This window comes from Malaclemys terrapin, chromosome 7 (assembly GCF_027887155.1).
Source record: "Malaclemys terrapin pileata isolate rMalTer1 chromosome 7, rMalTer1.hap1, whole genome shotgun sequence".
Taxonomy (NCBI): Eukaryota; Metazoa; Chordata; order Testudines; family Emydidae; genus Malaclemys; species Malaclemys terrapin.
In genome coordinates this window covers 104389451-104412531 of record NC_071511.1, presented here as the reverse complement: position 1 = coordinate 104412531, position 23081 = coordinate 104389451, and the positions used below count along the sequence as shown (strand labels likewise).

Here is a 23081-nt window from a genome sequence, read left to right as displayed (position 1 = left end):
CTTCTGTCCACATGCACCATCCTGGGCCTGTTGGTAAACAACCCCAAGTCCACATTAGTCCCGATCCAACGCATAGAGTTTATCAGGGCGCTCCTGCATGCAACGTTGGTCAGGGCTTCTCTCCCCCCCAGACAGGTTCGAGACCCTGAAAGGACTCATCGACTCGATCGCAAGGTTCCCGGTGACGACAGCCAGGGCTTGCCTGCAGCTGCTAGGTCACATGTCGGCGTGCACGTATGTGGTCCGCCACACCGGACTCAGGATGAGGCCCCTTCAGCTCTGGCTGGCCTCGAAGTTCTCCCAGGCCATGGACAAAATGGACAAGGTCCTCACCGTGCTGAACTCGGTGATCACCTCCCTGCAGTAGTGGTCCGCCCCAAGCAAAATGCTCCAAGGGGTCCTGTTCAGGGACAGGGCCCAGTCATTGGAGCTAGTGTCCGATGCATCAGCCCTGAGCTGGGGGACCCATGTGGGGAATTTTCAGACCCAAGGCCTGTGGTCTCTATAAGACCTGACCCTTCATATAAACATCAAGGAACTCAGGGTGGTGCGACTGGCATGTATGGCCTTCCGCTCGCACTTGAAGGTCAAGGTAGTCAGGGTCCTCACGGATAGCACGGCCTCAATGTTCTATATCAACAGGCAAGGTGGGGCCCGATCCTCTGCCCTCTGCCATGAAGCTCTCAGTCCGTGCGATTTCTGTATAGCCCACGACATCCACCTAAAAGCCTGTCACCTGCCGGGCACCTGGAACGTGAGGGCAGATCACTTGAGCAGAGACTTTTCCTCTCAGGACGAGTAGTCTTTGCACCCGGAAGTGGCCGCTCTTCCAAAGGTGGGGAACTCCCCTGGTGGACCTATTTGCGACCCGGAAGAACCGACGATGCCCTTAGTTCTGCTACAGGGGTGCCTAGGGAAGAGCGCTATCTCCGATGCCTTTATCCTATCCTGGTCAGGCCAGCTTCTCTACGCCTTTCCCCCATTCCCTCTGATCAGCAGGGTCGTGAAGAAAATAAAGATGGACAAAGCCAGGGTCCTCTTCATTGCCCCGGCATGGCCCAGGCAGCACTGGTACGGGACCCTCTCGGGCCTGGCGGTGGCTCCTCCATGGCCATTGCCACTCCACCCAGACCTGCTCTCTCAGTTCCAGGGCCGCCTCCTCCACCCCAACCTGGCAGCTCTTCACAGCGTGGCTGCTCAGTGGCTAGGTGGCGAGGAAAGGACATGCTAAGAACAGATTCAGCGCACCCTCCTCAAAAGTAGACGGCCCTCCACTCGCCGCCCCTACATCGCGAAGTGGTATTGGTTTTCTAAGTGGGCGGCAGACCAAGGTGTGTCCCCAACGGCCGCCCCGATGCAGCTTATCCTTGATTACCTCCTCCACCTGAGGGCGCAGGGCCTGGCGCCCTCATCAGTCAGGGTGCACCTGGTGGCCATATCGGCCTTCCATCCCCCAGGGCAAGGACACACTGTGTTCTCCCATGCTATGACCGGCCGGTTCCGTAAGGATTTGGACTGGCTTTACCCATATGCTAAGCCCCTGGTCTCACAATGGGACCTGAATCTGGTGCTGGCTCGTCTTACGGGGCCCCCGTTTGAACCATTAGCCACGTGTTCCCGGTCTCACCTCTCGTGAAAGGTGGCCTTCCTGGTTGCTATCACGTCAGCCAGGCGGGTCTCGGAGCTCAGGGCCCTGACCTCCGAGCCGCCATATACGATCTTTCATAAGGACAAGGTCCAGCACCGCCCACACCCCGCGTTCCTCCTGAAGTTAGTCTCCACCTACCACATGGGTCAGAACATTTTTCTACCAGTCCTCTGCCCCAAGCCTCATGTGACTAGTGAGGAGCACCGTCTCCACACGCTCGATGTGAGGTGGGCTCTGGCTTTCTACCTCGAGTGGACCAAGCTGTTCAGAAAATCCTCATAACTGTTCATCGCCTCGGCGGAGCACCCGAGAGGCCAGCCGATTTCCACTGAGGCTTTCCAACTAGATCATTTCATGCATTCGCTCCTGTTATGAGCTGGCGGGTGTTCTCCTGCTGCCCTTTGTGAGGGCGCACTCGACTTGGGCGCAGGCCTAGTTGGCTGCTTTTGTAGCCCACGACCCTATACAGGACATTTGTAGGGCTGCCATGTAGTCTTCGGTTCACACGTTCACCTCGCATTATGCGATAGTCTCCCAAACCAGGGATGACACAGGATTCGGCAGGGCTGTACTCCGTCCCAAGAACTTGTGAACTCTTACCCACCTCCATAAGGTATAGCTTGGAATCACCTATTGTGGAATACACATGAGCAATCACTCAAAGAAGAAAAGACAGTTACCTTTTCATAACTGGTGTTCTTCAAGATGTGTTGCTCATTCCACATCCCGCCCTCCTTCCCCTCTGTTGGAGTTGTCTGTCAAGAAGGAACTGAGGGTGGGGGGAGCACGCAGCTCCCCTTATACCGCACCAGGCAGGTGCCACTCCAGGGATCACAGGGGACACTCCCCCCATGGGTACTGCTAGGGGAAAAACTTCCGGCACTGGTACACGTGGCGAGCACACACACCTATTGTGGAATAGACATGAGCAACACATCTCGAAGAACACCAGTTACGAAAAGGTAACTGTCTTTCCTTCCAAACAAACAACTACCATCAGTATTTGAAAAACTCTCATCCTGGTGGTTTTATTGGCATCTGTTTTATTGAAAAGGAGAAGCTAATCAGTATAAACCATTCTAACTGAGAACTTGTCTAGTACATTTATTAAGAAAATTGATTCATTTCAAATCAATGTCAGAGGGAACTATAGGACTGAAGGTTTTCTGTGGAAGTTCTACTTTTGTGACACTAAGGACTAATGATGCCAATGTGGAGACATTTATTCAAATGAGGCCTGGTCCAAAAAACCCTTGAAGTCAATGAAGCCCATGTTCAGCAGAGAAACTGAAATTAGGTGGGTATAAAAAAAATCCAGGTTAGCGAGAAATTTACACAAAGCCATGACTACTTTTGAAGAAAGAGAGAGCGAGCACTATGATTTACCTTTATTTGTATTTGTTTGCATACTTTAGAAAACATGTTACTCAAAGAAAATAATGTGCTGCATTAAGAAATGGGATTGATTGCGGGCATTATTTTGACATCAGACTATACACGTATGGCTTTTTTCTTATATAGAGTATTTCATACAAATGATCCCAGAATACTTCAGAGAGTTGGATTGGAGAACATATTTTGGTTCAGTTGTTGCCTCTTGCTTTTCCTCCTGCCCACCTCTTCATTTCCACGCTCTCTGCTGTGCTCCCATCTGCATTTCCCTAGTGTTCCTGTGTGTGTTTCTAGTATCAGAACTGAAGTAGACTCAAAATTCTGAGCTCCCTATGATTGAAAAACCTTTTGGAGCACATCAGTGTGTAAGTTGGCTGGAGGCCAGGAGCTGAAAGCATATATAGGAATTCTGGGGGTCTAGGGAGGGGAATGATTGATGGGCATCTCAAAAAGTTAAGAAATTTAATCTAGATAAACTTCGGCAGTTCACATAGTTGCCCACTCAAACTGTCTGAACTCCTCTAATTTCATTTTTTCCTTCTTTTTCTGTTTTTCCTCATTCTTTCTCCAAACCCAATCAATTCCTCCTTCTCTTAAATTGAATCCAGGACTTCATCTCCCTTACATGTCTCTATTCCTTTCCCCCTTCTTGTTTATCACTATCTTCTAGCAGATTTACACCCTCTTCCTTATGTTGCTGAGTCTTAGCTCTCTTGGGCCTTCTGTTCAACTCAGCTGCTTGTTCAGATCGCAATTCACTGCCTGCCCGGAGAGGGGATGTCTCATAGAGCATAAGCAGTATTGCTAACCCCAGTGATTCGAAAATCATGAGATTGGCTTAACAAATCATGAGATTTTAAAAAAGAGAGTACATTTGGGTACTTTGTATTTGCTTTCTGGTTCCCTTTCATCCAATTTTAGAACTTTTCTCCCCATCCATGTGTGTTAGAAACTTCTATTTTTTGTGTGTGTGTGAAAGCTGAGATTCTCACTTGTGACTCCACAGACTGGGGCCTTAGGAAAAACACCAAATATTGTGTGACTTGCACAAAATAGTGAGAGTTGGCAAAATTGCAAAAGATGTGAATGGAAATCTGGCTCAGGGCCCAACAGCTTACAATTTACAGTGCTGCAATTTACTTATGAAATAATGGGCAATGGTGTGTGAGAATGTGTATGTGCACCCCTGTCTTCTAATGTTTAGAACGTCAGACCTTCTCAAGGGTTTGCTGCTGACTGACTGGGATAGCAACCCTAATGCTATTACAAGTAATGGCCTTTAGCCCAAGCGGTAGGTCCATGTGCTTTTGAAACTCAAGGTTCTGAGTTTTATTTTCTTATTAATGGTTGAAATCTATATAGCCACAAGACTGTTAGCTCCCATTGGTTTGGATTTTGATTGGCTTTTGATTTTGACTTAAAAAGCATTAACAGAACCAAAATTAACTCCATGTTTTAAGGGCAGTGTGCATTTGTGTGTCTTGTTTATTTATGACACAATGAAGACAAACATTACTATAAAACCCAGTGACCATAAGATGACCCTCCACTTTTCTAGGCTCCTTCAAACATGTAGATAAATATATTTTCAGTGAAGAGGAGTGTTTTCTTTTTAATTTTGAAAAATTCCTGATTTCACCTCTTAAAGCCATTCTCTACTGTGCAGGTTTCCAAACAACCAGTGTGGCTCCTTCAGTTGGCTAGAGCATCTACTAGAGAATAACAAAATGTGAGGTTAATTGCATGGCCTCCGCAGTAGAGCTGATCCAAACTTGGAATTTCTGGTTTGTGGGAAATTTTGACACTCTAGAATTTGTTTTCAGTGCAATTTGGAACAAGAACAAATAATTTAGAAATTTTCTGCAAAACACATTCCAATATTCTTTTCAGAAGAAAATTGGAATTTCGTTTCAAAACAAAATTTTTGTTTCAAGATTGTTTATTGTTTTTCATTTTGATATTTTATTTTTAATTATTTCATGACATATCAGTAGTAGTAGTATCATGTCAAGTTATGTCATATACAAGACATTATAATGCAAGATATGTTAAATTATGCTATTTTTTATTTTTAGACTCATTAAGGGCAGCTGCTACTTAGTACAAATTGAAACATTTTATCTTATTTTCTATCTAGATCAAAGTCTCCTTTTTGTGCAGTAATGAAACAGTTTGATATTTTGAACAATACAATAAGATAAGCACTTGGTATACTAACTAGAGGAGCATCTGTTTTCAATATCCACTTGCGCCCTGCCCTGGAATAATTTTTCTGGGATATTGAAAACAGCTGCTCCTCTAATTATTATACGGCGTGCCCCTTTCCAGCTGTCTTGTCTGACTGCTTTCTTTCTGTATTTTTAATTACTTTTGTGTGAACAAGTCTCCCACTCTTACAAGTGGAAACACTGAACAGTAAGATCACAGTAACTGTTGTGTGATCTTACATGGGTCCAGGAAAAGGACATTTTCTGTAGTACTAAAATGCTGAAAGCAGAGCATTGGCTGGAACACAAAAAGTTAAATCAGTGTGAGAAAGAAAGGAGCACAAGAGAAGGATATACATGAGGAACGGGACATTTATTGAAGAGATGACATTTCTAATAAATGAATGAATAAAGGATTTTTTGGTTCAGTGGCAATTTTGGAAAAAAAAATTCAGGTCAACCCAAAAAGCAACATTTTTCAAAACTTTTGGTGAATCAAAAAGAAAAATATTTTTGGGTCATACAAAATGATTCACTTGACCCAAAATGAAATATTTTGTTTAAATTGTGAGTGTTTTTTTAACCATTTTGGCATTTAAAAGAAATTAAAAGAAACTTTGACATTAAAAGTTGTTTTGAATAAAAAACCAAAATGAAATGTTTATATGAAACATATGAACTTGTTTGAATTTTTTTTTAAACACAAAATGGGTAAATCAGCACGAATTTGTAATATGTTTTAGTGTTGCTGAATCTGCATTTTTCACCCCCATAAAAAAGTTTTCGCCAAAAATTTTCACCCACATCTACTCCTAATGAAGGTTACATTGTGACACCAGTATATATTACATTGCAAATTGAACTGGGGGTAGCTTCAGCAACACCTAGGAATAACTTCCGTCTGTGGACCCATGTCACTGGATCACTGGTGAGACGCATTCAGATTCCCAGTGGTTGTAGAGTGGGAGTTTCTGGGTTTCAAGAACTCTGAACACTGCTCTCTGAGTGAGTGCATTGCTCAGCCATGATAATGTTAGCAGACCACTCATCAAACAGCTGCAGGAGCTGGTGTACATTAGGGTGTCTCCCCCCCCCCCCCCCCCGCCCATTTCAAGACAATGACTCAGTTTGTTCCAGACCTTAAATTTTAAAAAAGTTAGAAAAAAACAACATCTTGCACAGAAACAAGATGCTCACTTATTTTCTAACAGGATGGAGAAGCCTTTGGGGGATCTTGAAAGCATCTACAGCCAGAAGGCATTTGTGAGATGCCTCAGAAAAACAGTATCTTGTAGCTTCCCCACATGACAGACTCTGGCAGTGTAAGTCAATAATTATGTTTTAAAAATTGTTGTAGCAAGTATGTAGGAAACCTAAAACTGGGGAGATATTAGAGTATCTATGATTTCTGAAATAATTAAGTGAGAGTTTTCACAAGTATTTCAAGCTGGGGTTTACTAATATGACTGACATACAGGTAGTTGTTGAATACACCTGGATTATCAAAGGACTGCAGAGATTAACTTTCCAAAACCTTCTCTTAATTTTCTTTGGTGGAAATTCCCTTTAAAGGAACTCCTTTGTTGTCTCATTGCTTCCTATTTAAGGACACTAAAATTATTTTTCTCTTATTTCAATCTCTCTTTATTTTGTATTTTTCCCTTCTAACTAGCCTGTGAGTAGCACATGAGGTATGCAACTTGCAAGAAAAAGGTTCACACAGATGCTGATGTGTAATGGGAATAAATGTTTTGTTTTATGAGCATGTTTGAGGCAATGTTCTTGTCTCCCACAAGTGAAAATTCCCCTTCCGTAACCTATGACTTGTAGTCTTAGTTGCTGGGGCTGTAGATCTATCATCTCAGTCCCATAAGAAAATTGGCGATGTATCAGGTATTTGATCAAATATATTTGTTTAATCTGGATATCTATACCCTGGTCATCACTGTAGTATATGAGGACTTTGGTCACAAGTGGTATAGCCTTAAATATTGGTGAAATATATTATTCAGAAAGAAAGAGAAAAAATGCAGGTCTATATGCCAAATAGTTCAAGCTGTGAAAGAAATCAAAGGTAGTGAATCTGGAGTATGAGCTATCAATGCTTATTGTTATGAATATCATCAGAGGGCTTGTTGAGAGATACTATATATTTATATTTTAGTACTCCAGGAGGGCCCCAATCAGGATCTGGGCTCCACTGCGTCATGTGCTATACAAATTCTGGCCCTTAAAGAGTTTACTCTCTAAGAAGACAAACAACATATGGAGGGTGGGGATATGATTAAAATATGTATAATTTTTATATGAGTGCACTTAAAATTATACCACTCACCAGTAACCTGGGGAACTCATTTCTATAAGATATAATTGAAGCTCAGATCTTAGTAGGATTCATAAAAGGCTTATATATTTATGTGGATAACAAGAACACATATTAGGGTAAACAAATATTTTAGAAGGGATATAAACCCTCATGTTTCAGGGTATAAAATAACTAATTGATAGGGATTAGGTGAAAATGTACTTTTAGGTTGGGTAACTCTATAATTGTCTACTATGAGATTTCTTACATCTGCTTTTGAAATGTCAGGTTCTGGCCATTATTGAAGATAAGATATGGGACAAGGTGGACCACACATGTGACCTGCAACAGGAACGTTCCCAATGAAATTTCCCATTTCAATTGTATCTCTGGAATTACTAGAATCGTTCACATCACATTTTACATGTGGTTAGTTACATAGACGCAATTACTTTTTTATATAAAAAAAATACAAATAGCTAAAATAGGTGTTGATTATCCTCCTATTCCTCTCATCCTAGCCACCATCAATTGGGTGATTACTTATAGGTATCACAGCAGACGTTGGTCTTGAGGAGACTCTGAAAGCAGAGAAGGTTCTTATAGAACCAGGGAGGAATTCCATCTCATAGGGTAGCATGGAAAAAAGTACCGACATTGTTGTGTAAGAAATGGACAAATAGGTGATCAATGCTGGCACCATTGCTGAGGGATGCGAGGGCAGGGCCATGCCATAAAAGAGACCGTGATGGGACAAGTCAGAAACAACAAGAGTTTTGAAGAATAAGGACAAGGAGCTTGAAGTTAATGTGGTGGAAAAGGGAAGCCAGTGGAAGCATTCAAAGAAGGGATGGGTATGGTAACATCAATGGGCAACAAAAGTGATCTTAGCAAACATATTTTAAATGCATTCAAGGAGGTCTCTGTGTGGTTAGCTGGGTAATCAACTGGTGAGAATAAAAAGGGGTGGATCTTAGAAATGTTATGAAGGAATCAGTGGCAAAATTCGGGCACTAATTTGGGATCAGTGGTGACCACCCAGTTTACAGAATGGTAGTATTATCAGCAGTGATCGTGAATGCTGGGAATAGGGAAGCTTGGGAAGAAAGATCAGGAGAGGAGTTCTGGCCAAGCCAAGTTTAAATTGGCATCAGGATGTCCAGGAACACATATCAGAGAGACGGCCATAGATGCAGTATTGGATGGAGAGAGAGAAGCTGGGAATGGAGAGGTAGATCTGTGTAACAATGGAAATTAAAGCTATCCGTATGTATAGATGACAGCACTTGGAGAAAAGGGGAGCATGGGTGGACACCTGGGACCACCACAGAATGTGGGAGAGTGGAGGGAGAAGATTCACTATAAGAGATACTGAAGGATCAGCAAAAGAGGACTAAAGGAGAACAAGGTGAGGACAGAGCAACAGAGCGTCCTGTGGCACCTTTGAGACTAACAGAAGTACTGGGAGCATAAGATTTCGTGGGTAAGAACCTCACTTCTTCATATGCAAGTAATCTCCAGAGGCAGGTATATATCAGTGTGGAGATAACGAGGTTAGTTCAATCAGGGAGGGTGAGGTGCTCTGCTAGCAGTTGAGGTGTGAACACCAAGGAAGGAGAAACTGTTTCTGTAGTTGGATTAGCCAACTAACCTCGTTATCTCCACACTGATATATACCTGCCTCTGGAGATTTCCATTACTTGCATCTGAAGAAGTGAGGTTCTTACCCACGAAAGCTTATGCTCCCAGTACTTCTGTTAGTCTCAAAGGTGCCACAGGACCCTCTGTTGCTTTTTACAGATTCAGACTAACACGGCTACCCCTCTGAAAGGTGAGGACAGAAGCATGAAAGCCAATAGGGGAGAAGATTTTAAGAGGGTGTAATTAACAGTGTCAAGAGAAGACTTAGAGGTCAAAGAGGATGAGGATGGAATACAAGAGTTGGGATTTAGCCAAGGAGTGGTAGGTTAGTGAAGTCACCACTGAAGGGAGATCAAACACAAAGATGTAAATAGGTATTTTCTTTGATTTTTTTTTTCTGGGGGACTATGGGAGACTTGGCCTTAATTTTCTTGAGAGAAGGGCTCTTTTCACTGATTTACTGAAGAATTAAATTCTGTCTTAAGGCCTTTTGGGACATATTTTAAAACAACCAGTATGAATATATGTTGTATAATCCTGTTATCTGAAAGCAAAGTTTTCAAATCACTATGATTTGAATAGTAAACTTTTATAGGGGATCTGTTAACCCAGAAGGAGGTAGATGAGTGAGTTTATATCAACAGAAAAGAGCTGCCAAAGCAATACTCCGTGGTGAAAGGGAATATTTGACCATAAGATGAACAGTGGAAGTGAATCAATGAAAAATGCTAATCGCTGATCACAACCTTTGGTTAACATGACTAAACAGAACAAAGGTCCTATATACAAGTGATTGTGTCTCATGTTGCAGCCATATGGTTTTAACTGGTGCAGCAGTAAGGTGAATTAGTACAAGGCACAAGCTTTCTGTATCTAGAAATGGAGAAGTTTAAAGTAAGAATTAAAATAAAAATGTGGCTTTAATGGGTATTTGAGCATTGACATCATTACTTTCCTCTTACATTCCATTCTGTTTGTACCATTCTACTTGCTATTCATTCTAGGATCTCCAAGTGCTTCATAAACATTAATTGATTAAAGTTTCAAAACTGTGAGATAAGCATTGTAAGTAATTAAAAAGTAGAGGGTAATAGTTACCAGGCTTAACGTTCCTCTCTCTTTCTCTCGTAGCAGTGGCAGTCATTTTAATGTAGCTTGGTTATGGCTATGCCAAATTAGAGCAGACTTTTATAGGCCTTGAAGTATCTGTGTAGACAAAGTAACATTTAATTTGCAAGGTTATGCTTTGAAACCCTTTTAAAGACTTGTTAGGGTTTTTATATTTTGTAAGTCTTGCAGAATTGCATGCTTACATTTGAATGTGCCTCACCTAGATAAGTACCCTATATGTGCAGGCACGAAGCCAGTTATCGGTGCATAATTCAGGCATGTGCAAATGCGTGCATGTATTACACATGCCTAATGTTGAAAATTAGGCCCTATGTCCACAGTTTGTGTACAGAGAAATGGTTAGTCTGGTTAAAATATTTATTATCATGAGTAGGAGATAAAGTTTTAGAAACCTATTGCATGGGGTAAGTGGCCCATAATTCCCATTATGAATGCTAAACTATATAAACATATGATTGTAAGGAACCTCGGTTTGAATTATTGAATATCTTCTGAAGCTTCCCAATTTAGAATTTTACTTTGTTTTCTTGTTTTGTTTTGGAGGGAAAAAATCCTCAATCCTGAAATAGGGAAGAGGAAATGATCATTATGTATTTGTAATATATAGTGCCTGACTGAGCTTGTACTTTGTGCCAGGTGCCGTACATATATACATAGTAAAAGAAAGTTCCTGCCCTAAACAGTTTATAATCTAAATCAGAGGTCGGCAACCTTTGAGAAGTGGTGTGCCAAGTCTTCATTAATTTAAGGTTTCACGTGCCAGTAATACATTTTACATTTACAGGGGCCTGCGGATGGAACTCCAGATCGGCAGCGCGGGCGGCAGACGGAACCCCAGACTAGCAGCGGGCTGAGCTGCTCAGCCCGCTGCCAACCCGGGGTTCCGTCCATCCAGGCCGGCGGCGGGTTGAGCGGGGCCGGTGGCCGGGACCCCGGCTGACAGCAGAGTGCCACTAAAAATCAGATCGCGTGCCGCCTTTGGCACGTGTGCTGCAGGTTGCCAACCCCTGATCTAAATAGACAAGACAGAGAAAGGTGAGGGGTAAGGAAGTTTTATTATTCCAATTTTACAGGTGAGGAACAGAGAGATTAAATGACTTGTCCAAAGCCAGACCAGGTGGGTTTTTATTGGACCAACTTCTGTTGGTGAGAGAGACAAGCTTTTGAGCCACACTGAGCTCCTCTTCAGGTCTGAGAAAAGAACTCCCAGCATCACAGCAAAATGCAAGGTGGAACAGATTGTTTAGCATAAGTAATTCGCACATATTGTATTACGTATTATGATGTGGAACACAGTAGTTCTGCTGGCCCATAATTTGTTAGCAATTCAGAATTCCTGCTTATATTTATCATTCTATTATATCTGTGCATTATGCTATTAAAGCTGACATGATTGGTCACATAGATCATGTGATATACTTGTATTCTCTGATGAGATTGGTGTAACACGTAGATTCAGGATTCCAACGTGAATAGTCACATTTACAAATTCACACTTGACTTTCTGGAAACATTTTGTAACATTAACTTTGTTATTTCTGTGAAGCTTCCTGCCTGTAAACTCATCTTGTAGAATATTTATGGAAGTTGAACATATCAAAAGTAGAAAATGTGGTGAATCATCTGAAAGTTCAGATGAATGTGTGGAATTTTTTGCAGCTTTAGTCCACCTTGATGTTTAAGAATAGACATTTTAAACCCCATTTAGGATACATTTATTCTCTGTATTTACTGGAAAAATTAAACTATTACTCTTTGTTGTCCTAGAATGCTTGTGAGAACAGGAACCGATTTTGGGAACTGCATTGATGATTGCTATGGAAAAGGCCAATCATTTATTGTCGAATCCGGTCAATGATTTAGTTCCAAGTCAGGACAGTTGAAAGAGTGGAGTTGCTCTATTGCTGTAGTGTCGGTCTGAGCCGGTTCGGGTGATAAGTGTGAACTTTGGTACAAGAAAAAGGCCAAAGAGGAAATTATTGGGTATGTTTCTTTGTTCAGTGTTCACAGGCACTGTAATTTTCATCTTTCATGTCAGAGTCTCTTTTTTCTCTCTATTAGGTAATGGTGAGCATCACAATGTCAAACAGTTAGCTCTTCTCTCTTTGCCCATCTCCCCCATTCAATTGCCCCTGGGCCCCTCTACCCCTTATCCAGGTTATGGCTATTCTTTTCATTTAATCAAAACCAAGTGAGTGAACCTGTGCTCACCATGATCATATAGCACTCACCCTGCATTCTCAACATTTGCTGCTATACATTGGCAAATAGATTTTAGTTAGCAATCTTGGTTTTAAAGCCCTAAACTGTTTGTACTCTAAACCTTCTCCTTGAACCTTATGCTAGTAGATATCTGCTCTCAAACATCATCTGCCTTTGAAGGATATCGCTATTACATGTGAAGTTGTCTTTTTGTGGTGTGTCCTAGTGTGGGGCATACCCCTCCTCCCATCTTGACATCCATCTTAGTCCATCTCTCCCTGTTTTGGCAAATCAAAACAACGTAAAGCTTTTTATTAAAAATTTAAGTATTTATTATTATTTGAGTGCTCTTCATGGTAGAAAAGAAACAGGAATTGGAAGTATTGACTTGAAAAGGGATTACTTATGGAGGGCACTGGAAACAGACCGATGCTTTAGGTCTCCCAGGTATTCCAACACAGCCTGGTGTCGCCACACAGGCAGAGAGGGTAAACAGGATGTAAGACCGCCCAGTGGCAAAAAGTGGGCCTGGGGGGAGAGTGCAGATGCAATCCTGTCAGGGGACCCACAGAAGGCCAAACCAGTCTGAAAAGTGAGTGGCATGGGGCAGATTTGCTGCATGTGTTACGCTAATTCAGATACATCCCCTGGTGGGAAAATAGTGGTGGAAACAGCTCGTGGGTGAGTCCCAGCTCAAGAATGCAGTGGCTTTCTCTGAACCTCTACGATACTGGCCCAGCACATTTATCAGGATGGTGTTTTAAGCTACATAACTAATACATTGAGTTGCTTGTTGTCTACTCTAGCTGGCATGAATATGGCACATGTTTATGCCTCCTAGATTAGACTAGCAATTTAATGTAGTGGTTATGTAGTTTAAAATCCTGTTCCTGTTTCTGACAGGCAGCTTGGAAAAGCTGCTGATTCTTTATCACCCCTTTTTGTGACTAGTTATTAAAGAACAACAGACAGTTGTCTTTACCGGTCTCTGGCTTCCTAAAACTCCCCATAGACTAATAAATACACTTCAAGGTGAAGAAGAATACTTAATAATTTGGAAGATGTAAATAAAAATCATGTAATTTATTAATATTGCTTCTTCGAAAGCTGCCTTTACTTGTAAGTCTGAGTGACATGACAATACACTTATCATCCAGTGCAAAATTAAATATGACAAAGAACGGTAAAATTTGCAGTTGTATGTTGTCAGGAAAGGATGTATTTAAATTCTGTAGGTAAGATGGTCAGTAATTTTTTAAAAAGTGAAAAAAATTGCATATATTGTAGTACAGATCATGATTCTAATTACTCTTGCCATGGAAAAGATATGACCAAATTAAATTAATACATAAGAGACTTGTTTCATTCAGCTCCTGCAGTAACAACTACTGTTCCTTGAAAGACCTTTCTTTTTACAGATCCCCTTATCTGAAAAGGTTTACTGTGTCTTCATGCAAGTAGTTGTCATGCTTTAGAAAAATCACAAGCAGCAAAAAGTCAGAATTGTCAGTTCAGAAGACACTGGTTGTTCCACTGGGTAAAACTGAGAAAGCAATGCTGGCAAATGATCTTTAGGAGGAGGAAAAAAAGAAAAAAGCAAAAAAGATGGAAACAGCAGCAGAATGAAGATAAAAAGGGTTGCAGGCTTTATTCTCATTGATGGTTGGCAACGGGAAATCTGTTGGAGAAGAAGAAGAATATCTGATAGGTCATCTGTTGTGTAATGAAGAATAGAAGACAGAAGACAAGCTAGGAGAAGCAAGGTGATTCCAAACCTCAGAGGAATGTAAGATCTTATGAGAAAAACATGAAAGCAATACCTTTATAAACTGACCAAATTTAATTTACTATCAACGAGCCTTGTAAGACGGCAAGCTGACAAAATCCATTTAAAATGTTATGGGTGAAACTGAAGACGTGCATTTTTCTCTTGTGGAATCATTTTATTATATATTCGTTTCTTTTTTGTACAGGTCTTCTGATTAAAAATTACCACTAAGATGTTAAATATTTCCTTGTCCTATGATATCCAAGCTTAGTTATCCAATATCTTATCCTGACTATCCATCTTCTTTAGTCAAAAAAACAACAACGTGTTTTCAAAGGACAAACCAGATTAATATGCTATCATTTATTATGCACCATTTCCAGTGAAACATCTATATTATGCTGTTGCATATATTACTTAAGAAATACTGTAGTCTTCAGTGTGTTTGTAGCAATTTTTTAAATACTTGGCCTTTATGATGAGTGAATATAATAGCAAACATATTTGTGATTATGAATGGAAATTCAAGAAGTGGTCTGCATGCAGCATTAGTTTGCTTTTAAATTTCTAACACATTTAAGGATGTCATAATTGGATTCTTTATATTGATAAAGGCACTTGGATTAGCTGTAATAACATTGGATTTGCATTGCACTGTTGGAATGCTTTAAATATTTAAGATCCAATACAAGGTTATGTGTTCTATGACTTGCTGTGCAAAAATGCTAAAGGGACACAGACTACTTTTAAGAGGCTGATTAAAGTATTTTTAAAGAGACATGTTTTAAATTTTTCCATCTTTTAAAGCATTTGGTATTTCTGAAGCCTGCTTCAAGGTAAATTGTGTCATGTGCTTGCCATTCTACTGTGTAGCCCGCTCAATGCATTGAGGGCCAAGGGAGAGATTTTTCATATTAACGATTTGTACCTTTGAAACACGCTCCTCAAAAATCCTCCTCAAAGCCCCATGTTCCTCTCTAGGTCCATGCATAGAGAGGAATCTGCACCCTCTGAAAGGAGGAATTCTCTAAGATTTGCAGGGTTTGAAGTCTACTTCTGGAGGTGGCAGGGTGGAGGAACTGTCTGAGCTTCTTCAGATTCTCTCCCACACGGGCCCTCAGGGGAAAACAGCACAAGTTAATAGAGAGACTGAATTTAACAGAGCCTTATCAATACACTTAGGCTGCATTAATTTGCACTGCTTCCACCTCTGCACTTTGGAGAGTGGCTAGATTTGTTGGAGACCTCAAAGGATAGCTCCCACAGGAGTTATGTTCTCCAGTAGTCATCAGGAGACAATGTGGTCTAGCAGTAAGCAATGGAGATAAGGGGCAAGTGTGGAGATATCCCTTACCTGTGGCAGATCCCTGAAATCCACATATCTTGTGGGAACCATGGATTACAGATGTCTTACTTCTGCAGTTGGTAGAATTTGAGGTGAGGAGACATTCCTCTTCCATGCCTGATGGAAAAATGAATAGGAAACACATGTGAGCTAATCCTGTACAGGGGAGAATGGGAACTTCACTATTTACTCACTGTACTGGACTGAAGTAAACTGAAGGGTAAAATGCCTTTATCTAGGAACTACCTCTGAAAGAAGGTGCAGGGGTTCAATGCAGATCATAAAACTGATAACCACACAGCATAGCAAGAGTCTTAGAGCTAAAATAAAATTAATTCTAACTTTTATTTGAAATAAGATAGAGAATTGCCAATACCCATATTTTAATGTCGCAAATATATACTGAACTAAAACAATTTTTTTAAAAATCAATTATTATGGTTTAATGTGGGATTTTCTTTTGCCAGAATCATTTTGTCAACACAAAAGAAACGTTTGAACATTTTAATTTTATGTAATCATATTGTGGAGATCTAATATAAAAATGATTTAGGCTAAATGGCTTGGTGATCGTGCTATAATATATACTTTACTTTATCTGCTTTTCCTGCCTTTAAGTAAGAAGATTAAAAATGGGGTTTTTTTGGCTATAAATCAGGATTAAAGTTGCATTTTGTAGTTTGAGCCAGCAAAACTTCTAAATTGCTCAGCTCAAATTCTCTACTCTCACTGCACAGGCCAAAATATTAACAGAGTTACACTTAAAATGTAGATACATAAAAAAAAAAACAGTGGGCCTATAATACCAATAGAAAAATCAGAACTTTGTCTTTTCTTTTGTCTGGTAATACTCCTGCTGTGACAGAAAGAACATCCTCCTTATCTTCATAACTACTATGTGTTCTCAGCGCTGTTTTCTTGTCGTCTTGTTTCACATGTATTTGTATTGAATCAGAGAACTTCACCTTCAGCATACCATATATCTAATAAAATCAGTGCCAACATACTCCTATCATTTTTTAAAGGAATGTGATTAAATTTTCCTTCCTAAAATTCCAGTGGGCAATGAATTAAAACTGACACCTCAGTATAGAGTGAGAATGAGAAAATAAAATATACAAAACATTGCTAATGATCAGCTCTTGGAAAATTTACCGGACATGTACTACCCAGGGAACTAGAGTCATCAGCTGATGATACAAAAGATGGGGGTATTCCTGGGTAGCCCAGGATGGAGCCCAAGGACCACATTTTCCAATAAAAGTTCTTTAGCGAACTTGTTTGCTAAAACATTTTTGTAAAAGAAGCAACAACCTTTTAAAAAAGAATGTAATTAAATGCCTAGATACTAATCTCATTAATCAACCATCCTGATGTTTATGTGCCCAGGGAACTCTCATCTCCTGGGGCAAGGTAAATGAGATCCTAATGTTAGGACTGAGATTTTACCTGTCTTCATCATAGTTCCTCAGTTATTCCTCTCTACCACTAGTTACTCACTGCTCCCCACCAACCTTCAGTGTGTAACTCTGCATGTGGCATTTCCTTCCCAGTGGAGATGATGAGCTGTTACAGAACAAGGACTTAAAGTGACACAGGCCATCTATAGAGTGCTAAGCACACTGTCAGCACTCACTACATTTTAATAATTAATAGTAACTGGATGACCTCACTGGTGACTACATGACATTGGATATACTGGATGACAATATATATGCAATCCATTAATTTAACAGAGCTGGGCATATACTCTGTGTGGCACTTGAATACTGAAACACCACATTTGCAAACTAAAGGAGATACAAAATGAATTAAACTTCATGCAAACACTCAGGAGGTTTACAAAGAGTCCTATCTCTAAGTCTACTATACCATTCATACAAAAGAATTCAGTAATTCAATGTAATTATCAATGATAATTCTAAAGTAGTTGTGCTACTTCAGGATTTTTCAGATTAAGAATGTAATGAATTACTAGTACAAATTCTAATACAAAATTATTCTTAAATATAATTTGCATTCTGGTTTTGAATATTGTGTTTATTATTAAAGATTTATTTGTTGATATAGCTTTTCTTGGAGTGTTTGGGGTAAAGATACACGTTTGCTGTAAAGTCAAAGTTGTATTAACTAATCATTTTTTGAAAAGGTTTCTTTGTTTTTATCATGATGAGAAATTGATTCCTCAATGAATGTTTTCTTGCATCTCCTAATATTTAATTTTTAATTATCAACAGCTACCTCATCTAGAGATGTGCACCACAAACAGCACAAATGACAATAACTTAAATTTCACATGTATTAAGTAGATTTTGCACATCTTGAGCTGTTTTCATTCCTATTGCAGCCCATTATCCTGAGCAGGCAAGTTGGGCCAAGCTTAATACGCATGCATAAGTGAGAAAGTCAGGCCTGTTTGCTCATGATTGCACCACTTTACTAGATTTTCATCCATTTACAATATAAATCCTCCACCTTTTGAACTGTATGCACTTACCCCCTTAATTGTTAACACATACCTTTTTATTTGTTCCCTTTGCATCCCATTAAGTCTGTGTGACACTGCACATCTGCACCTCAGCATGCATTTTCTGTAGACCAGTGGGTCATTCAAAAAGAGATGAGTCCCACATGTTAAAGAAACAAGGTAGCACTTTTTGGATTACAGCTAGGATGAATAAATGCTAAAAGGTTTTAAGTTTATTTCACAGACCAGATAAGAAAGTCCATTTAGCCATGAGGTGGTATTGACACCTTTTTTTAAAAAAAATAAAGCCCATCTTTTGAAGGTATTTTGTTAGTTGAAGAGAGGAGTTTTATACAACCAGTTAAAACGAAATCCCCAGTTGTAATCTCAGGCAATCTCCCTTCAAATTGCTAAGAAAATGTTCTGTTTAAGTGCTGAGTGTTGTTTAGACTCTGTTATCTGGTATCTGCATCCTGGATACGTACTGTCCGTGCCAGCTTCAGAACCGACTTGCTTGGTTCATTCAGATGTTGCTGGGTGCTGAGGAATTTTGCTCACAAACATAATTCCTTGCCATCTTACTCTGCTCTTGTTCCCATTACCTCTTAACCACCCTTATGTCTAATAAGAGTTCCTGAGACACTGAATTGAGTGAATTGATCTCTCAAGCCTTATTAGATTGTGACATTTTAAAGAATTAGCGGTAATGGTGCAAATGAGGCTTTGTAGTCATCTCTCTGACTTCAGATCCCTCCCTCCTGTTGTAGGTGGGAATAATGTCTCTCTCACTCTCTCTGGCTAACTAAATTTACAGGCTCATCTTTACAGGATGTGCTATACTGTTAAACAAAACATTTTATCCTCTAGTCAAGACAGATAAGTCATTTTAAAGGATCTCTGAGAGAACATCTAATCTAGAGCTGTGAATTGTGAAACTTATAAACCAGGCAAAACTCATGTTTTGGGCTGTCGGACAAACTGAAACTTGTTGAGATTCAATGACCCTTTACGTAAAGCTGCGGGAGCTTAAGCCACGGAAACTTAGGGTGATTCACTAGGTTTCCTGTTGCCTGTCTGGGAATCAACATCAGCTAGAGGGCCTGACTCACTCCTTCTGTGAAATTGATTTGTGAGAAGGTAGGGAGGGACACTTCGGACTGAGGCAATCTATTACAAGGAAAACCTATTAGAGGTACAAGCTGAAGATAACTTCTTGTCATCTGGCTGTGTGGGTTGTTTTAAGACACTTTTTCTAGATGTTCACTTATTTGTAAAACAGATAAAGTGCTAGTGGAGCTCTGTGTGTAATAATGGCCTGCATAGCATAATGTCAAGAGAGGGAATCAGGAAAACAATTATGAAAGTATTATTTTCTCAATAGTGGCTTGCTGATAATTTACAATTGCAATTTAAGCTATTGTCCTGCTAAGAGGTGGCATTTACCCTTTAATACTCATTTTATGTAGAAACAAAACAAACAAAGAAAAACCAAAACTACAAACACCATCCCCCCATTTTTGCATTATTTAAGATAACAATAATACCGCTGAGGTAACAAAGGCTAGATGTTGTGCTCACACATATATATAATTGGGTCCTTGCCAGATTCCCAGATCTGAATATACCTGAATGGTTGGTGGTGTTTGACACCCAAACCTGGATCTATGTATACAAATAGCACCTGTCTTTACAGTGGGCTATCTTCAGGCCCTGATCTTGCCAATATTTACGCACAAACTTTTAAGCATGTAAGTAATTCATTGAAGTCAACAGAACTGCTTGCATGCTTAAAGTTAAACATTGCAGGATGAGGACTGAAAACTCCAGTAATTGGAAGTACTCAAAATCTACAACCAATACAGTTTTTGTAGCATGAGCCTGCAGATCTACTGTGCACTTGGAGGAAGTCAGTGGGAATTTTAGGGAATGCAGGATCAGGCCTTATGTGCCACTGCATGTCACATAAAAGCATATGTTGCTGATTTCTACTTGCCCTTCCCCTTTCTTTAGCAGAGGGATTGGAAAATAATCTCCTTTTGTGCCACTTTTCCTGGTCCTTACACATTTTAGGCCTGAGATCCCCCTGTAGTTAATTGGTGTATTGGGAAAGCATTTTAAATGTTGTTGTTTTTGTTGTTGTAAATAATATGCAGTGACATATGCTGTGAATCTGACCGCCAAACCAACCATTGCTACTAGGTTACTTCAAGTATCTTGTCTAGAGCTATGTGAAATATTCACAATGACATTCAAAACCATCAGAAGCAGAAATTTTTGCTTTTAAAGTGATCCAGTTTCACATGCAAAATGAATTTCTTTTTGCCATTTTCTTTCAGTGAAAAATCTCATTTTTGAAATTAAAATTTTTTAAAAATATAATTAGGCAGAAGATAAATTTTCACTGCGAACATGTGAACATTCAAATTTTACATGGCTCAGTGTGGAACAGATTATTTAACAAAAAAATTCACAGAGAAGAAAAATGTCTTGGCTGGGAAATGGATAAAACGAACACATCTATATTTGCACAATATTTTATGCTGTTAAATCTCACCGAATGCAAAAATGTGATTTTAACCTTATGCAACAAAATGAATATTAAAAGGTAAACATAAATACCACTTTTTATTAGCTCCGTTGCTTAAATTTGAATGTATAATTATTGCTCATTGTGAAACTTTATTTCTGTGATTTAAAAAAAATCCCTGTGTGTTATACAGACTGTTGTTACATACTGGATTGTATTAGTACCCTATCTGCTAACAACAAAATGAAAGTTTAAAAAAGTTATATTTAAAAATGACTCTCCATCAGGTGACAATAACATGCAACTGGAACAATTACCTTGAACTTTGCCATGGATTAATACATTATCTTAATGCTCTGGAAAGGATCATAGTTAAATGGGTGAAACATTGCTGAACTATTGATTAATTGGCATCATAAAAAAAAAAAAACCCAAAGGAAAATGTACTTTTGTCATGGAACACTCCCTGAGAAATTTTTCACTGACAGGATTGTTTAATATTACCATGAAAAGGAACTGATGTTTGCTGAAAATGAAGATACTCTTATTCCATTCTCAACTTCGGTCTCCTGAGAACTAATTTACCAAGACATGCTTTTTTCTTGCATTTAAGACCACTGCAAGCACACACTTTACATTAAACATTCTGATCTGTATTAATGATGGCTCTGCTAAAATTTTCACATATGAATTTATTTTTCCTAGTGATCCCAATTTTCTGTTCAGATTATATTAGCATATTTAATATGAATAATACAATCCTGTTTGTTTCACGCCAAAGTATGTGTCAGCTGTGGTAAGAGCACGTGAAAAGTGGATTGACTCTTCCTCCAAGTAGTTTAGTCATCGTTAGAAATGAAAGTTTTTGGATATGTTACTTAGTAAGCATGAGCACAGTAGATTGTTTTGCATGGTACTATATAATAGCATGTAATTAAAAGGTTAATTATCTCTCCAATTGTTTGCACATGGGCTGAGCTGGTGTCCATGTATTTTGTTCCAGTTGACCTGAAGTGCATGGGGAATCAAAATGTGTAAATTGTTTACTTAAGATCCAGTGCAGTAAATGCTTATTGTTGAGTATAGCACTTTACTACTACCACATGTAGTTCTATTGAAGTAATTGGAATTACTAAAGTTCTGACTTCATAGAATCAGAGAAGATTAGGGTTGGAAGAGACCTCAGGACGTCATCTAGTCCAGCCCCCTGCTCAAAGAAGGACCAACCCCAACTAAATCATCCCAGACGGCTTTATCAAGCCAGGCCTTAAAAACCGTTAAGAATGGAGATGCCACCACCTCCCTAGGTAACCCATTCCAGTGTGTCACCACCCTCCTAGTGAAATAGTTTTTCCTAATATCCAACCTAAACCTCCCCCACTGCAACTTGAGACCATTGCTCCTTGTTCTGTCATCTGCCACTATTGAGAACAACTGAGCTCCATCCTCTTTGGAACCCCCTTTCAGGTAGTTGAAGGCTGCTATCAAATCCCCCCTCACTCTTCTCTTCTGCAGACTAAATAAGCCTAGTTCCTCAGCCTCTCCTCATAAGTCATGTGCCCCAGCCCCCTAATCATTTTCGTTGCCCTCCACTGGATTCTCTCCAATTTGTTCACATCCTTTCTGGAGTGGGGAGGCCCAAAACTGGATGAAATACTCCAGATGTGGCCTCACCAGTGCTGAATAGAGGGGAATAATCACATCCCTCAACCTGCTGGCAACAGTCCTACAAATGCAGTCCAATATGCCGTTAGCCTTCTTGGCAACAAGAGCACACGATTGACTTATATCCAGCTTCTCATCCACTATAATCCCCAGGTCCTTTTCTGCAGAATTGCCGCTTAGCCAGTCAGTCCCCAGCCTGTAGCAATACATGGGATTCTTCCGTCCTAAGTGCAGGACTCTGCACTTGTCCTTGTTGAACCTCATCAGATTTCTTTTGGCCCATTCCTCCAATTTGTCTAGGACACTCTGGACCCTATCCCTACCCTCCAGCATATCTACCTCTCCCCCCAGCTTAGTGTCATCGCGAATTTGCTGAGGGTGCAGTCCATCCCATCATCCAGCTCATTAATGAAAATGTTGAACAAAACTGGCCCCAGGACTGATCCTGAGGGCACTCCGCTTGATACCATCTGCCAACTAGACATCGAGTTGTTGATCACTACCCGTTGGAACCCGATGATCTAGCCAGCTTTCTATCCACCTTATAGTCCATTCATCCAATCCATACTTTTTTAACTTGCTGGCAGTTAAACTACTGTGGGAGACCATATCAAAAGCTTTGCTAAAGTCAAGGTATATCACGTCCACCGCTTTCCCTATATCCACAGAGCCAGTTATCTCATCATAGAAGGCAATCAGGTTGGTCAGGCATGACTTGCCCTTGGTGAATCCACGTTGACTGTTCCTGATCACCTTCCTCTCCTCCAAGTGCTTCAAAATGGA

At 40.1% G+C, this 23081-nt stretch overlaps 1 long non-coding RNA gene across 1 annotated transcript; it reads right to left on the bottom strand.

The window, feature by feature from the left end:
• Positions 1-10297: 10297 nt before the first annotated feature.
• On the bottom strand, positions 10298-18467 carry LOC128841092 (uncharacterized). Its single transcript, XR_008445769.1, has 3 exons — positions 18159-18467; positions 15649-15756; positions 10298-10399 (listed from the first exon to the last, which is right to left on the bottom strand). It is a non-coding gene; the product is annotated as an uncharacterized LOC128841092 (long non-coding RNA).
• Between the last annotated feature and the right edge of the window lie 4614 nt (positions 18468-23081).